Below are 14,158 nucleotides of genomic sequence, written 5' to 3'. Positions count from 1 at the left end.
TAACTGTTAAAAACGGGATTGAAGGCCCTTAACGAATGATTTTTTTTTTTGAGAAAACACAGATACAGACAACAATAAACATAAATTGGTGAACTCACCTGCCTCCTTACTATTTCTCATAGATTAACAATTGATAGGTTTCCTGGTAAACTATTAATAAAATACGAATGATGTCGGAATACGTGCTCATAAAAATCCTAATATTTTCGCCTTTCATCGTGATATATAATATTACCAAGGCAAATGCAGGTGTATGCACACGTGTTCGGATATAATAAGTATTCACTAAAAAATTTTCAAGGAACTGCTTGCTATCCTGTTTTTAACCGGATAACCGATAATTTGAAGAAATTCTTAAAAAATTTGCAATATTAATTTTTTCCGTGTACCATGATTATTTGGCCATTCCCCAACCCGCCTCACAATGCTTCCCAACCGAGTCAGCTTAGAAATCTCAAATGTGAAAAAAAGGAATTCTACAATCATACGTGCCTTGAAAAATGTATTACAGAAGAAAGTGATCCCAATTAATGCTCTACGGCCAAACAAAAGCACCAATTCCGAGAATATGCCCAATTTAGTACCTGCAATAAAGCTCTCCGGCAGAGAGCTTTTGAGTTAGCCTCTCGGCCTGAGATTGTGTGTAAGATTACGTTATTAAGTAACCCAGCAAAAGTACGGAAAATTTCCCCTTATAAATTGTACTTAGTAGTAGATCGATTACCTCCTCACACAATACACAAAGCTTGGGCGGACGAAAGCTACATGAATTTCTTAGGATATTCCTTGCAAAGCTCCCGGCACTCCAGAAACCTTTTAAGCCTTAATAATGCCGTAAGGAAGTGAAATAAGCTCAGTGAATAATTGTCTGAATAGAGTCCGTCCGAAAGTATGGAAACAGAATTATGGAGGTGTTGAAAGTGCTACACGGAGAAAACTTCCTGATTTATATAAAATAGGTACTGTTAGTTTATTAAAGATCTGGTCAAATTATTGGTTTTCCTGTAAAAACAGGACTGCAAGCCTTGAACGAATGAATTGACAGAGTTTTCTAACAAAGTATCAGTTAAAAGCTTATGTATTAAGAGAACGGCGGAACACGTGTTCATGCAAATATTGATATTGACATACTGATGTCACATTCCATCATGATATTTATCAGGAAAAGAACACGTGTTCTTGCTATATTTTGAATGACTAAAATTTTGTCAGGAAATTGGCATGATATAGTTTTTTTAACAAGATCATTTTTCTCCGTGCATTACTTCCTTGATTTACACAATTAATATGTTTTATGTTGTAGAGTATTTATTTTAAAAGCACTTTGCATTTTGTGTATTTTGCGTAGTATTATCATTACATTACATCGACTTTTATTCAGTATCTCATTCCAGTACAAAGATAATGCTTTACGTCTTCATTGGGCGTCCCCAACTTGTTCTACCATTAAAAACACTCTCTAAACACTCCTAACACTAATAAGAACAAACTTTGAAATTTTCAGCAAAATCCGTGTAGTAGTTTTTGAGCCTATAGGGGACAAACAAAGAACCATCCATTTACATATACCCGGTTGAGTCAAATTTAAACGGCCTTTTTACTATTGGAACAGATTGAAAATATGAACAAAATACACAGCTTCTAGTCTTGCATTGGCTTGGAAAATATAAGCAAATTCTATGTGCTTAGTTTCATTTAAAAGGTTTTGTTGTTTCATATAAAGTTTAAGTGAACCATACCGTTGAATGGAGGCAAGATCCTTGACTCTGGATACAAGCCTACTGGTTTATTTTAGTAACTATATTCGAATAACCATGTACTTTCCAACCTCTCTCTTACTCCTGTTTTTCATTCCCTTTTTTCTGACTCCTATGCTGTTCATTCCCTTCCCAAAAAATATCTCTGCTAAAACCAGCACAACACGAAAACATTAAATTCAATATCATTTTTAATTCATTAAGCTGCATAAATAAAGCACTCAAGGAATTATTTCCCCACTTGAAATAATAAAATTACTTTAGAACATTAGTTCTCCCCACCCGCCGCCCCTGGACTCGTGCCCCATAGTGCCTGCACAGTGTATATCATTGGGTCTGCTCTAATCAGCGTAATGGATATTCAATACACTACCTACATTTCCCGTGGCACAGTGGCGGCGGAGATACCCCTACCTAGAGGGAGGGAATTCACAATCTTTGGTGACTGATCAGTTTCTGTCTGGTGTAATTTGATAGGAGCACCCTCCCAAATAGACTCAGACTCAAGTATCGGGGCACCATAAAAACTAGAATAATGTATGGTTTAGGTAAATCTGGCTTCCAAGACACTGGGCGTCCTTTATATACCTACGACTAATAGATTCTTCAATAGTTACCAATCCTGTACAAATTTTAAGTGAATTTTTTGCCCACCTCTGAGCTATATGAGCTTTAAATAATTGTTTCGTTGACGTAGAAATTCCAGATTTAAATATCACTACAAATTCCATGATAGAAGAGGTCACCGTTCAAGAATTAAGAGGAAGCTACAAGCCAAAAATGTGTATATTCTTGGTATACCTTATATTGTAGGTAATAGGCGTTAAAATCGCTTGACAAACGGAGTCTAGAAACGTTCGATTTCAAGCACAAAACTGTTTTTTTTAAATTTATTTTGTAAATAATTTTACAAGAAAGCAAAAAGTGAAACTGTCACAGATAGCTATAATAATGTGTTTTTAAAAAGTTGTTTCTTTATTGAAAAATATTTTGCATAGTAGTTTAGATTTATACATAGTAGTTTACATTTATATTTTTTATTGAGTAATTTATTATTTTATTTGTGTTCTGCTCAAGCGAAACAATAGAAAAATCGTCAATTTATCTAAAGCATATTTTTCGGTATGCATAATGTACACCAATTCGTTATAAAGATGAATCGAAATAGTGATTTAGCATTAAGCTTAGCCTTAACGGCTTATTCACCTTAGAATTAAGATTTACAATATTTACCACTTTATTATTACCTATGTAGGTCCAATATTTAGTAGTTTTTCTCAAGAAAATAACTAACTAACCATCACGCCGTTTCCCGCCAAAAAACTCGGTCTTTTCACACACTCCTTGCCTCATTCACATCCATGCATCGTATTATTCATATTCTTCTATTATTATGACTTTTGGCATGGCCCGACTCGAGTATCTGATTTACTCGATTGTGCCATGTTTTCCTCGGGCGTCCCCGATTTATTCTACCATTTACATTTGGGTCATATATTCTCCTTACACTCCTTTCTTCTTTCATTCGCTCTACTTGCCCAAACCATCTGAGCGTCCCTTTCTTCATCATATTATCACGCAAACCCCTATATCTCATTTCTACATAATTCAGTTTACTTTCATTCTTCGTCTGCCAGTTTCGTAGTAGGTATATTAGTAGGTATCAGCACTACATTATGGCCTGCTAGTTTCGCTTCCTTGGACAGTTTTTAGACAACGCCAACCGCGTTCAGTCCTCCATTAAAAGCGTTATAATGCATTTGCCCTTCTTTCAATATCTATATGTCAGCCTTCCCATCTCTCCCTTGTTAGACCTTTGCTTAAACTGTTGAACAATGGTCGATAGCAAAGAATTTCATCTCTATGCGTAGGGATGTGTTATGAAAATACATAATATGGGAATAAAAATATTTTTATTTCGCATATACTCTAGACTCGACTGTTATAATTGGGTTCGCAGACTGCGAGTTAGCGATCGCTTATTTAGGTTAGAGCTTTTAAATCTAAGATGTATTCCTCTCCACCCCTCCTCCATCTCCTCCCCATCTATGCCCCACCTCTGCCCCACCAGCCCACAGGCCCCGAGGTGTCGTTTTCAATATGCAATAAAATGCCAAGTAAACGAGTTCCTGAATTTTTTATATTTTTTATACAACGCAGCCACAACACATATTCATACATCATGCGAATATTTCATTTGAAACGCCATGCAGTGAATCAAAAAAGTACTAAAAAAACAAATCTGGAGAATGGATAAACCGCGCAGAACGTAAAAAATCCTAGAAAGGTTATAAATTATATATTTACCAACTTTTTAACTTTAAAAGTTTTTTACCTTCTTTCAGCATTTAATATGAAATGTTCAATTTTAGACCGAATTAAAAAAAAATAATGGTAAGAACGCTTTTCTGTGAGATTTCATCTTACTTTACAAAAAAGTACAGGTTACTGGAAAAATCTGTCAAGAATTATTATTTATTAAATGCTTTATAATTTTTTTTTTCATTGTAATAATAAATTGTAATAATAAAAAATCATTTGAACTCGGTTACTAAAAGTACAAATGCGAAAACATTTGTTTTTTTTGTATTCTTCTTTGCAAACACCCGCTTAAGTTGCCAAAGCAGTTTGACAGTAGATAAATTTAAAATATTTTTAATGACTCTATACCCTCCAATATCCCTGCGTACGCGGTTATCAAGCAGTATTTTTACGAATTAAGTTAATTTTTCCCTGGATACCCTTTAATTAGAGGCGCTACTGCGTACTAAATTATCTCGTCGAAACTTGTTCTACTATTAGAATGCGTTAAGCAGTGCACGTAGACCTGAATCGGTATTTTTATTTAGAGCGTAGGGAGAGTTGGATGTCAGTTGGAGGTCAAAAAGCGGAACCTATTTTTTCGCTTCATCTCTTATCTAAATATAATACGTCAAAAGTCACGGGTAGTCACACGTTACGCTTGTTTTTTGATAATGTTACAAACTTATTAGGTATTAGGTTTTTTTTAGGATCATAAGTTAACTATTATTACTTTTATTCTTTAAAAAAATAGATATCTGTGATATGTTCATTAAAAGCCCAATGGGCGTTAAAATAAATGAAACAAATCAATTAATATAATTTCTTTTGTTTCATCCTGTATATACGGAGAAAACTTACTGATATTAAGTATTGCTAATTTATTAAGAATCTTTTCAAATTATTCGTAATCCGATTAAAAACGGGACTGCAGGCCTATAAAATATGAATAAAATTTTCATAATAAACTATTAGTAAAACACGAATGAGTTATGGTGATGTCGGAGAAGGTGTTCATAAAAATTCTAATATTTTCGCATTTCGTCATTTTATACTATCAGGACAAACGCAGGTGCATGAATACATGTACCGATATATTATGAATGTACTAAAAATTTTTTAGGAAATGTCACGAATGAACTGCCGGCCTCTGTGTTTCCTCCCTCCTACAACATGGGACTCTTCAAGACCCATGTTCACTCCTTCCTCTCCACAAAAAGACCCTCCACACAGCATCCCCAAAGATGACATAGGCCCTGAGGGAAATTATTTTCTTCATGGCCTCCTGTGTGGAGTTAATATAAAAAAAATTACATAATTTAAAGTGATTTTAATAAATCACCAAAACTCATTGTTCTCCGTGTTCATTTAATATCAGATATCTCCGTAAGGTGGCGGTCAATTTCTCCCGCTACACCACTCGTGACCTATCTTTTGATGCATCAGAAAATTGCATTGTACCCCTTTACATGCCAACGTCCATTTGCTTCCGTCCATTTTCGCCCCACTGTCCACTTTTACCCCCGCCGTCCCTGGTGGACCATTTCCTTCGGGAGGAAATTGGCGCGGGAACTGTATTCGGTTTTTTGTCACCACGAGCCACCATTTGCATTCATCCCCTCTCCTGTCTACACAACTCACACCTCCCAGACCACGCAAGATTGGATTGCGAGACGTCGGAATTATTATTTGAGCTTCATGTGGCTCTGGCAGACCGCCGGTTCCCGCGGTCAAATCTTACACGTGGCCACACTTATTCAATGTGCAAAAAACATCTGTTTTATGATGCAAACCCAATTGTGCCTAGTTAATCAAAGCTTCAGCAATACTACGTTGTAATGAGTATTTCCTGACGACCTCCGTAGTGGAGGGGTTAAGGCTCTCGACTAGGAAGCTGGAGGTCGTGGGTTCAACTTAGATAAGGAAGATATTCTCAGTACCGCCCTGGTGGAAGAACGCCATTCAAAATTAAAACGTTACTTATAAAGGCCTTGGCCGTGTTTAGTATCCAGATCTGAATAGCCAGGTACTTCTCCTCTTCCCTATTTCCTTCCTATCCTCAATACTTCAACCTCATAACTCACCACATACCCCAATTGGGAATTATTATTATGTTTATTGATAAATAAATTAATATTTTATGATTTTTTTTTAAATAAAATTAAAAAAAAATTAAAATTTGTCAAATGAGCCCAGACAATTTGGTGAGAAAAGCGAATTTTCATTTTCGCTGAAAGTAACGGGTTTTTCAATAAGAGTTGTTATTTTGATATTCAATCGTAAAAATTCAATGGTTTCGTTGCTTGTTTGGCACGTAGCGCCGTCTTGTTGAAAGTAAAAGTTGTCCAGATCAATACCATCCGATTCCGGCCATAAAAAATCATTAATCATCCCTCGATAGCGCAATACATTCACCGTAACTGTTGCTCCAGTCTCATTTTCGAAAAAGTAAGGTCCAATGACTCCGCCGGACCATAAACCGCAACAAACAGTCACACGTTGAGGATAGAGAGGCTTTTCAACAATAACTTCTGGGTTTTCCGAGCCCCAGATGCGACAATTTTGCTTGTTGACGAAGCCACCGAAGTGGAAATGGGCCTCATCACTCAAAATGATTTGCATTTGATTCACTCAAGTGAATTTTAATAATTGAAAAGTGTATCGTTCCATTTTTATTAATGGCGTAGTTTCTACTTGTCAAATGTTAAAAAATGACATCTTCATAATTATAATCTACCGAAATAGCGGGCTATTCAAAATAACACCTATTATTGGAAAACCCTTTATTTTAGCTTTAGTGTGTGGACATTTTCGATTTTAATGTGCGCTTCAATCGCGAAATCTTTTATCTTGGTCAAACGGCTTTCAAATCGCTCGAAAAAAAGTTGCTGCATGACTTGAACATAAAGCTTTTAGGGAGTTAGGAGAGAAAACGTTTGGTATGATTCATAATTTTCTAAAATTTCTCAAAGATTGACGCTTGGGTATTAAGCTTAGCGAGGAGCATACTATCGTTTTGCAAAAGATTTCAGTAGATTGTCGCATATCCACATCCAGTTGGTTTCTTTTTGTTTACAAACATTAAACAGTTTTAAACCGTTCTCTTATAAAAGATGTCTAGCAATCCTAAAAGCATGGATGAGTCAGACGATGACCGTGGCTTCATACTTTCTGAAGAATTATGCTACATTAGCCGACTGGTTACCGCTTCAATTTTTCTGAGGAGTGGAGACATGACAACATGTTGATTATTGATTACGTAGCTTGTAGTTATGGACTGAATAAAATCAACTGTTCAACTACTGTATAATATATTATTATAGTAAAAATCCCCCCGAGCCAGTGATGAGTTTTGTCTCCAACGCCTGTTTTTGAACTCCAATATTGTATCGGAGAATCTAGTCCAAACTCCGCCACCCTTTGTTAAAATCGATCACTTCTTCAGCGATCATGGCAAGTTCCTTCATCCTGGTGATAGGCATATCATAAACGTTACGGTATAAGTACATTTTATTACAAAATTAAACATTTGTTACAAAAAAATAAAACGAAACAATTATTCAGTTCAAACATACTAATATGGTAAGTAAATTTTAGAAGCAGGCTGTAGGAAACAAAATGCAAACTAATAAATATATTTAAAAATATGTGAAATGTTTTTTTGTATGTTTTTTCGGTGCTATCTATCTATATAAATAAAAATGTAAATTTTTGTTTGTTCAAAATCTTAAATCTCCGAAAGTTCTTCAACGATTGCTTTGAAATTTTGTCACAACGTTGCATTCGAAAATATATACCTTTATTATATAGATGTAACATGTAAAAACATGTTTTTTTAAAGAATGCCATCTGTTGGACGTACAAGCAACACATACTATTGTTTCTCTATCACAGACAGACTGACTGAAACACAGCAACGCATGGCGGGGTACAGCTAATTAAAAATATCTAGTTACCTAAAATGTGTATGAGTGGTATAAGGGAGTTCAATAACGAATTTGTATTCACATTATTGTTGCAGTAAAAGATATTTATAGTTCGGGTGACTATATCAGGAACATGAAATCAAATCAATTCCAATAATGCAGAGCTGTTAGTAAGGATGTTAATAATTTTAAAAATTACCATGACATCTGTTGGGAAGTAAGAGCTTCATAGATGCACGCACAGATGGCAGTGCATAGAGCTTGCGTGGAAGTCCGCAAGATGGAGCCAGTGGCCAGTAGTCGCCAGGGCCAGTGGGTAGGCTTTCAGAGAAACTTACTGTTTGAGATTCCAATTAGCAAGCTTCTAGTTAGGTCGACTATCGAGTTACCATTATAATACGTGGAGTATTAATTTAAAAGAACCATTTAATTATAAACTTCTTCCAAGACGAGTTGGAGACCTGTTTGTACGAACACAACAACATCAAATACCAATCTTCTGCCGGATAACTGTATTAATTTTATCAAACATTGGTGGACACTGGAGTTCGATGAATTCGGTACAATTCATAAATGTAGCAATAGTGCGTGTGTACTGATACGCGTTTAGTGACCTAAATACTTAAGCAAATAAACTAACAGAATTATCCAACCTACTTGCCGACTTTTGAAATGATTCTGGTACGCTTTGAAATACAGAATTCTCCGAAAAACTGTTTGGTCATCGCCGACAAAAATTGAAATATCAATACACTCAAGTAGCCTCGCGCACACATTCCTATAAATCTACGGATCCTCTTGGAATTTATTTCCTCCGAAAATCCTTACGTCACTGGCAATCCAATCATATAAGAGGGACTCCAGCGTAACCCCTGCCCACCCCGTCCCCCAGCTCTTCCCCACGCAATATTGTTTTAAGAGTGGGGGTGCACATAAATTTCATTTCGCCTCCTCTCACTCCCAGGGTTTCCTCCTTAAATCTAGAAAATAATACACTAATACCCTTTTTGTTTGGCATGGAAGAAGCCTGGGACCTTAATCTATACAAAATATGTTTTAGGTTATGTCAAGACGAGTTCTTATTATTTCTGTGTAACGTTTTTGTATTCAAAATTAGAATTAATTGAAACTCAATTACAACGTTTTATATTCAATTTTTTACAATTATTTTTCCTCTCGAATTGCTGATAGATTCCACCATTTTTTCGTTCTGTTACGTATAGTTAGTTTAATGATAATGCGTATAGTACTGCTGAATCACATATCTTGATATCTTCTACACAAACCTTAAAGATTTCTAGAGACGTGCAAATAATATAATATTTTCTGGATTAATGTCATTCTGGTTAACCTTAATATTGATATTAGCTTACGTGTGATGACGTATTAATGGTTAGGGATAAAGTTTTTTTAGTATTTATTTCACTGATCGTGCCATGTCTTTCTCGGGCTTCCTCGACTTCCTCAACCATTCACTTCCAAGTCACACTCCTCTTTACACATTATCTTTCTTCGTTTATCACGTACACCTCATTTTACCACAAATAATTATTTGATTCACGTGTCTATAAGGCGTCCCCTACTTTTTCTACCATTTACTTCACGTAGTGTCATGAAATCCACATTATTACTGTTTAAAAAACTACATTAGTCTACGTTAATTCGACGCTTTATCTCATTCCAGTGCAGTTTTACATTATTTGAGGTTCTACCGTCCACTATTGTATACCATATAGTTACTGTTAAAAAAATAAATATACACTCGCTAATTCTAATATAAAATTATTTTTTTTATCAGCAAATGAACACAGTCCGTAAACAGTGAAAATCTGTTAAATAACCTAATAAAAAAAATTAAAAATATTATCAGTCACAACACGTTTAAGACGATGGTCTTGATAGTATTATATTTATCGACTTTCGGTTCAAAGTTTTCGAATATTTTTTTCCACTGAATGTCAGAAAATTGTGGTGTTTTGTGCCAACAAATTTATTTTGACTATCTTTTGGTTTGAATTAAAAATGTCCGTGGTGGACGAGTGGACACCAGGCGGACGGCGTGGATCTGTTTTTGAATAAATCTACAGTTTTATTCCAGCACTGATGAAATTTTGTACACTTAACCATAAAAACAAGAGAAATATCACTGTTTATATTTTATTTCGAAAATTTCGTAACAACCGGACAACTTCGGGGACTTCAGCTATTATAATATTAAACTGACAAATTCGGCAACTCCATCCCTCTTTCCATGGTAAATCCAAGGTTTTGCCGAATATTTTCTCAAAGTTGATGAAGTTTGATCAATTGATGAATGGTAACTGGATTTGTGTACAAAATGACCACGTGGTTACCTCCATTACTTATTGCCCCTTCTTCCCATTAACATCACACGTGTCAATTCAAATTACGAGCACTCGTTCTATTACATCACTTGAGTGCCTTCCTATGCCTTCTGTATTCATTTCCCCAGCCGCCCTTCTCCTTCTTCGTCTCCAATAGCCACCTTCACTATCGGGTAGAGTGGTCCATTGTAATCATCCCTACAAGACAATCCCATTACAGGAGGTTCTGCCCCTCTCCTTTCTCTTCCTGTTCTCCTTCTCCCACCCCCTCCATCGCAGGCCCTTTCAGCTGTCACTCCAGGGGAGGGGGGAGGGAGGGGGGGTAATGCGATACCAGAGTCCGAACTTTTCCACAAGTAACAAAAGGTGTTTTCGTTAATAAAGAACGCCAATGCGACGGGCTTTTTTCGATTCAAATATTATATACTTGTGAAGGTCTCGCTGCGTAGCTTCCCTCCAATGTTTACTGAAGTAGGTAAGTATTTTTATAACAACTGACTTCTTGTGGAGGTCCTTACAGAGTTGAAACGAGGCATTTTGACGCCTGGTTTTCATTCCGAAACGGGCTTTTCAATAAAATGACAAGGTTAAAATCTACACTAGCGTTGGCATCTAAAAACATTTTATAATATAACCAAGCTAAGGGCATCTCTTTTAACATCTCCATATAATGCAGGCCTTAAACCACGGGCCTCAAGACCACGTTAATAAATCGCTTCCTACAGCTTCTGGATTGTGACCAAGTTTCCCTGTCTTTACACTGTACAGATAGGGGCGCTCTCGTAAGGTTTCTCATACAAAATTTAATCATAAAAAAACGTGCAGCAACCAAGCCGGGATTTGAACCAGTGACCTTTGGATTCATAGTCAAGAATCTTAATCCTCTAATCTAAAATCCTAATTATTATAATAAAATATTATCCATGTCCTGCCCTATGTGTCTGTTCGTGAAATTTGTCGGTGGCTTACTAATAATTTGAACGTTTTCACAAAAACGAATTAAAAACAACTTTTTCACTAAGGCCTCTAATCCCCGTGGAAAAGTTAATACTTTTCTAAAATGTAATATGCCGTCCATCAAGCCCGGCCTTGCCACCCCCTTCCCCTCCCCGCTCCTCGGCGCCGTCACGAGAAACGTATTAAGAAGTTTCGGAGCCAAGGGGTTAAAGGCGACGTAATACCCAATATCAATATCAGGACCTTAACTGTGATGTATAGGGGTGTAAGTAGACAGTGACAACATAATGGGATTGCAGAGCCGTGGATTCCTTGCTTGAGGAGTGACCGTGGAATTTTATCTCTCAGATGTGTTCCGAATCCTTTTGGGAGGAAACTATAAATGTTTGTGTTTGTTGTGCGGCAATTCTCATATATACAAAGACACTTGTAAAATGAGTAACTACTTTAGTATGGTTTTGTATTAAAATCATCCATAGAATTTTAAAACTTTCAAAACAGCATTTTTGTAGCAGTGGCGGTCCGTTACTTTTCCGTGAGCTAGATTGAAAAAATACGACATAAATAATGCTGAAAAAAAATTTAAATAAAAAAAAAAATTCAGCTCCAACAACATCAATAATGTCGTATTTTCAATCATACCACTCTAGCTTACCGAACTTCACGGACCGCTACAGTTGTATAGGAATATATTGGTTTTAAAACGTTCATATTAAAAAATATATCGCTTTTTTACCGCGTGGTGTGAATGCAACGCATATACAATATTTACATCCATTTATTATGTCAACAAAACAGTGGGTTTACTAAAAAAATGTGATTTAATAAAGCAAGCGATGTACAGGTGTAGCATTTGATGATAGGTGTCGGTTTAAATTGTCTTTTAAAAACGTCTTACATGAAAGGTCAATAACTGAAGGAACTCACGGAAAAAAGTTAAATTATTAGCACAGTTCTATATTTCGATTCCAAAGAATCCTAACCTTTTCCACAATTTAAAGAAAATAACGATAAATTAACATAAAAAGGTGGTAACGATAATTAATTAGACAAGTAAGTGGAAAATTGTAAGAAAATAGTTTGTTTACTGACTCTTTCTGTATAGTGCCTCCCTAGCGTAGTAAACTCACCCTTCACTCCTCTCTCCCCGCCCTCCCCGACGTCGCGAACAAAACTTTTTTAATATTGTAAATCAAAATTTAATTTAACGGCCCGGTCATTACGCTGGCGCGTGTTGACAGCATATATCGCTTCGAGTTTTATATCAATTTCGTAATTTTTAATTAAAAAAGTCGCGCGTCCCGCTTTGCCCCGTTTTCCCCCTACCACCCCTTCCCCACGGCTGGACTTTTTTAATAATGGAAGTGTCCGCGGGGGAGGGGGGTAGTTTCACTAACAGGAAGTGGATAGAAAAAGGAAGTCGGAAATGGTCTTTTGTGTTAGAAATTTAATAAATCTCGCATCAATGGGCGTACATTAAACCATCCATGGCGGATCTATGGGCTAATTAATTTAAAGTTTTGATGTATTAAAACTTTTTGTTTCTTTTAACCCTTCAGGCTTCTCGTATATTGACCATTGTATTTCTTAAACATGCTCTCAGAAAGTCGGAGATTTTGTGGGTATTTCCCTTTCTCAATTAAATCCAAATAAATGGGATATTTCATAACATATCCAAAAATTTAAATCTGTTTTTAAAAGGTGATTTAAATGTGTTTCTAAATTTTACTATTAAAAATAAGCAAATAATTTTGGATTTATTAAAATTTTAAAATCAAACATAATATTTTTTCTAAACAGATCACTTTTTCGTTTAAACCCTGAACTGAAAATTGCCGATAAGAAAAAAACACCTTTTATTACACAAATGTATTAAATTCATTATTACCATCTATTTTTTTGTCATTTAATATTAAAAAAATAATTGGTTATAAATTCACGAAGTTTCATAAATTTTTCTCAATTATATTCATATTGTTTTTTATTCCTAACACCGTTTAGTTCATATTTCTAACTATGACCGTAAGAGAGACACAACGATTTATGTGAGAACTGTTCCGGAAAGCGAACAAATTGATTCAACGGGTAATATCTGTTTGTTCGAAAAACCGAGCAAATTAGTCTGAGCAGTTAGATGATTAGAGAATGTTTGTTTCAAATTCTGTTCATCTTCATCATCATCATAAACATCCAAGGTCTCCCGCTGTCTCCCTCCATTTTTTTATGAACTACTAAACGGTGTTAGTCTCTTCGTACTATTCAACCATCTATGTAGGTGCCTTAAGAAGCCTTTTTGGTGGTTGGTTCTCGTCCATCCTTGCTACATGTCCTGCCCAACAATGTCGTGCCAGCTTATTTTAGTTTAGTTATAAAGCTTCGTATTTAATCTTACTGCAAAGAAAATATTCTATCTATGGCATTGCACCTCAGCCTATAACATTTGGAATCGGATGAATCCAGACACTCCTTACGCAGATGGCGGTAAGTTTGAAATTCCCGCTTAAGGCGACAGAAGACGGCGTTTTGCTCGAGGCTCACATTTTATTTAATTCTGACGAATTTGTATCTACAATTATCTATGAATGTCAGTTTTAGATAGTTACAATTAAAATATTTTTTATAAAACGTTTTGAAAATTTTATGAAACGTTTCCAACCATAAAATGATTAATTAGTAACTTTCCGAGGTATTTGTATAGAAACATATGAGCTTTTAGTAATACGTTCATCAGAAATACTGGAAAGATCAATTTTCCATGCCTGCTAGGGCAGATTCAACCATAGGACGCCGTGCCGCACGCCTAATATTATTTTACACGACTTCATCACTTATGTCGTTATGATTCCCACTTTGTTTCAGAGATTTGCTATAG

At 35.7% G+C, this 14,158-nt stretch overlaps 1 protein-coding gene across 1 annotated transcript in view; it reads left to right on the top strand.

The window, feature by feature from the left end:
• The window catches only part of LOC149423906 (uncharacterized), a 225,906-nt gene that overhangs the window by 161,700 nt on the left and 50,048 nt on the right, over window positions 1–14,158 (top strand). The gene's annotated exons all lie outside the window — the stretch shown is intronic.

Source organism: Hesperophylax consimilis, chromosome 5, assembly GCF_061612785.1.
Source record: "Hesperophylax consimilis isolate HC1 chromosome 5, BYU_Hcon_1.0, whole genome shotgun sequence".
Taxonomy (NCBI): Eukaryota; Metazoa; Arthropoda; class Insecta; order Trichoptera; family Limnephilidae; genus Hesperophylax; species Hesperophylax consimilis.
Note: the sequence above shows the minus strand (reverse complement) of the source record. Positions and strands in the feature narration are given on the sequence as shown.